Genomic DNA, 5,190 nt, shown 5'->3' with positions numbered 1-5,190 from the left:
AATGAGGAGGCATGATTTTTGTCTGAAGTCTTTCAGTATGATGTCTGGCCTATTTGCGTCTATCTTTCTGTCAGTTTGAATGGTAAAGTTCCAGAGGAGTGCAATGTGATCATTTTCAAGTACTGGGGGTGGTTTGTGTTCCCACCAGTTTTTATCATGGGGAAAGTCCAGGTTTTTGCATATTACCCAGTGAATATATTGTGCAGCTCTATCATGCCTGTTGAGATACTCTGTAGGCGCAAGCAGACTGCACATGGAGACAACATGATCGATGGTCTCATTTTGTTGTTGGCATATACGACATAATGGGGAGCTGCCATTCTTTAATATGTTGGCCTGGTAGTTCTTTGTAGGTAGGCATTGATCTTGGGCTGCTATGATAAACCCCTTTGTTTCTGATTTCAAGCCAGAGGCTATTATTATTATTATTATTATTATTATTATTATTATTATTATTATTATTATTATTATTATCATTATTATTATTATTATTATTATTATTATTATTGTTTTAGTTCTCATCCAACGTCTTTGTAGTTCTTCATGAAACACCGATTTGTCATAGACTTTGGCGTTTTAACAAATAGATTAGATTTCACTTTGAAGGTATTCGGGGTAGCACAATGATTTTATTTCTTTTAAAGCAATTTTTCTTTAAAATTTATGTATTTAGTTTTATTATGACGTTAGCAGATAAATTTGTGGGAAAAAATAAGCGGTGGCGGCGGTGGCGGCGGCGGCGGTGGTGGTGGCTGGATGGGAAAGGTTAGGTCAATACAGTTCAATGTCACAATCAAAGGATTTGCCTGAGTTCTTAAGAAGGATTTAAAAGATCTTAAAGAACAGGTTTTACATTGCAAAACGCCGTCAACTTGTTGGAAATCGATCCACATGCACCAAAGTCAACACCAAGCTCAGCTGGAACTATCAGTGGAAACAAACCATTCTACAATTTATATATTATCATTAGTCTCACAAGCCATCGCCACCCGCCGCTACCACAACCACTGCGTCCACCGCCACCACCACCATCGTCAGTATTATCATCACTATTATCATCAACACCACACCATTATCACCTCTACTACATTACCACCACCACCACCATCACCTCTACCACCATCACAACCGCCACCACCACCACTAACATCACCAAAGCAACCACCACCACCACCACCACCACCTGCAACAGAATATTTTTCCGACTCTTTACACTACCAAGTTCAAATCTCGCTGAGGTCAACTTTGCCTTTCATTTCTCTTGGGTCGATTAAATATAGTACTAGTTAAGTACAGTGGTTGATGTAATCGACTAAAACTCTTCCTGTCAAAATTAGTGGCCTTGTATCTGAATGAAAAATTAGTATCTATTAAAAGCCCAGGCAGGACTGCGTAGTTAAGAAGCTCGTTTTGCAGCCACATGGTTTCTGGTTCATTCCCACAACGCGATTCCATGAACAAGTGTCTTCTACTACACTCCAGGGTCGACCTATGCCTTGCGAGTGAATTTGTCTGATGGAAATTGTTTGGAAGCCCATCGAATATATGTATGTGTGAGAGTGTGTGTATGTGTATGTGAGTGCATATATGTATATATATATGGTGGTTGTCTACTCCTTAAACAGAGTTTGACCACCTCCTGCACCTACACCTTAGCCCTTTCATGGCGTCTGATGTGGCTTTTTAAACCAGACAGTGTTTTGAAAAAACACCCACACAGATTGCACCTCTGATTTGCACTACCAATACCTGCAAGTAAGTTCTGCTCATTGTGGATCCTAACATGTCTTTTAAGACCCCCATTGGATTTGCAAACCCTCTGGCACACACCACATTCAAACGTGTGCACAGACATATAATCAGAATAGCTGGGTGAGGTTTGTTTTCCATGGGTTCGCAGGTGAGATTTGAGGCCAGCCAAGGACAGACATGGTCTGTCACAGACTGTGCACACAAAAAGGTCCTTGTCATTCACCTTCTCAGTCTTCACCTTTTTCCTTAAATGTCTCTTGAGCCCTGCTTGCATCATCCTGGCCTCTTCAAATGCTTTCACTCCACTCCACACCCTTGTTCGCCATCCAACTCGATCTGAAGCGAGGACTTCTATATCTTTTGGAGCCATTCCAATTGACTTCATAGCAGTCCTTATGCCATCCTTAAACCTTTTTTTAGGTTTATGCCGATAACGTTTCCCCTCTATGTATGCATGTATATATATATATATATATATATATATATATATATATATATATATATATATATATATATATGCACACACACAGGTATACCTCACCCTAAGTCATTAATTGGTTCCAGGAGACACTTGAGTCGAATTGCTTGACTATAGGCTAGGCTAGGCCTGGCTTAGCCTAGCCTAAACTGCTAATGGCCATTCTTCAATGCTGTACTTTATTTATGAATGCATTTACGATCAGACATGGTTAATAAAGACTTATCTTAAGTTTACAAACAAATGAATTTTGTAATACAGTAAAAAAAAAGTTAAGTATTTTACTAACACGTACAATTTGGTGTCTACATCGTTAATAGCCATTCCCTAGTGCTGTGCTGTACTTCATTTATGAATGCATTTTCAATAAGACACGGTTAATAAAACTTATTTTAAGCTTACAAACAAATAATTATTGTTTATAAACAATGATTGCATTGTTATTCCTTTCCCATTTCTAACAAAACTGTCCGATGAACGGGAACGTGAAACTCAGAGTAACAGTCTTTTGTTATATTTCTGCTGCTTTTAAATAAAGCATATTACTCTACCTCCGGTATTTGAGTACTCTTTTTTCCACCGTGTTGCACATTTTATATGCTTACTCCGGTATATATATATATATATATATATATATATATATATATATATATATATATATATATATATATATATATATATATATATGTATGTATGTATGTTTGTATGTATGTATGTATATATGTACGTATGTATGTATGCATGTATGTATGTATAAATAATACACTGTTATACACCTACGTATTTAATTATATTTGTGCAGACATTTTTTCGATTATAAACAAACTTTCCCCCTTATCACCAACAGACGAGCACAGTTCACACGAAAACGTCACGAAAGAGCATTGTCCTCCCTAAGTGTCAAAAGCAGATTTCCAGGACCCAAGTTTGTTCACGCGTGTGCAAGTCCAGACAGGGACTTCTGAGTCAAAGGCAACTGTACTGCCTGCCATGTTAGCTTTGAAATCTATAGACTATTTACTATTGTGGAATTACTCTTTCGCAAAACTATAAATTTATTTTATATATTTGTATCTGTATATATCTGTGTGTGTGTGTGTGTGTGTGTGTGTGTGTATGTGTAAAGGTCTTTGTTTTTGTCTTAGTGCAAAACGGAAATTAAATAGCACAGTGTGACAGACGTTTAAACTGATCTTCTCACTAGATGGATTACACGTCTCCTTAGCTTTATTTACATAATTTAAATCCAGCAAACATAACTAAAGCCTGGACGTCTCCCTGGCATTTATGCAACATTTAGAATAACTTGCTCAGATCTCTTGCATATCTCTTGAACCGGTAACAATTTATTCTCTGTCAGTTCTCTAAGTTACATATGGAATTTTTACAAATAGAGTAGTAACAAAACAAATTCATGCTGCCTAATCGTCTACCTGTAATAACCTGATCGATATGACGGTTTAATTATTTTATATTTCGTTGTTGAAAGCAATGCAATTTATTATGTTTGCTTCTCAATGTTACTGGTTAGGGCAGTGGACTCGCGGTCATAGGATTGCGGTTTCGATTCCCAGACCGGGCGTTCTGAGTGTTTATTGAGCGAAAACACCTAAAGCTCCACGAGGCTCCGGCAGGGGATGGTGGCGAACCCTGCTGTACTCTTCCACCACAACTTTCTCTCATCCTTACTTCTTGTTTCTGTTGTGCCTGTAATTCAAAGGGTCAGCCTTGTCACACTCTGTGTCACGCTGAATATCCCCGAGAATTACGTTAAGGGTACACGTGTCTGTGGAGTGCTCAGCCACTTGCACGTTAATTTTACGAGCAGGCTGTTCCGTTGATCGGATCAACTGGAACCCTCGTCGTCGTACGCGACGGAGTGCCAACAACAACCATAACATCAATACAATATTGATTTCAAATTTTAGCACAAGGCCAGTAGTTTCGGGAAGGAGTAAATCAATGACATCGACCCCAGTGTTCAACCGTTACTTATTTTATCAACCCCGAATGCATAAAAGGTAAAGTCAATCTTGTCGGTATTTGAACTCAGAACGTAAAGATGACGAAATGCCGCCAAGCATTTTGCCCGTCGGGCTAACTATTCAACCAGCTCGCCACTCAAACCATCAATAAAATATTACACGAACAAACGAAATTTCTACGTGGTTGCTAGATCTGTTAGAAATAGCAGCTCAATTCCCACTAAATCACAAATTATTGCCTTGAAGAACACGCTCGATAATGTTGTCCTTGAAGCATTATGTCCTGAAAAAACAAGAACTCGATGAGGATGGCTGTAACAGACAGACAGACAGACACACACACACACACACACACACACATATATATATATATTTATGTATACATACATATGGATATATATGTATGTATGTATGTATGTATACCTATGCACGTACGCACATGTAATATATTGGGTGGATGAAGGTTTCTAGTTTATTTAATTCTTACTATGGATCTTTACAGATATCCGAATGAATATCAGCGATACTCAGTGGATGTGAATAAACCATTTCTAATTTTGCCACATATTCCCTGCAGATAACAGATATCAGCTTAAGCATTTGCATGATATCATGGTATAAATTTAATCACATAGTTAATTACCTGCGTATATGTATACCCTACACTACACACTTTAAATAAACGTACACACCTTGTATATACACTACAACAAGCATACACCACACACATGCACATACATATGTACATAGATAGATAGATAAGTACATATATACATACATGCGTGTATGTATGCATGTATGTATATATATATACATATACACACACATACATAAATACCTCGATTAAAGAACTTAATACGGCCAATCTATTTTTAGTTCGTTATCAGAGACTTCGTTTGCCAGTGGAGATAAAACAGTTTTATTTGATGTAGAAGTGTACATTTATTTAAAATAAAGTCGGCTCACAATATTCCT

This window comes from Octopus bimaculoides, chromosome 6 (assembly GCF_046866305.1).
Source record: "Octopus bimaculoides isolate indiv1 chromosome 6, ASM4686630v1, whole genome shotgun sequence".
Taxonomy (NCBI): Eukaryota; Metazoa; Mollusca; class Cephalopoda; order Octopoda; family Octopodidae; genus Octopus; species Octopus bimaculoides.
Note: the sequence above shows the minus strand (reverse complement) of the source record.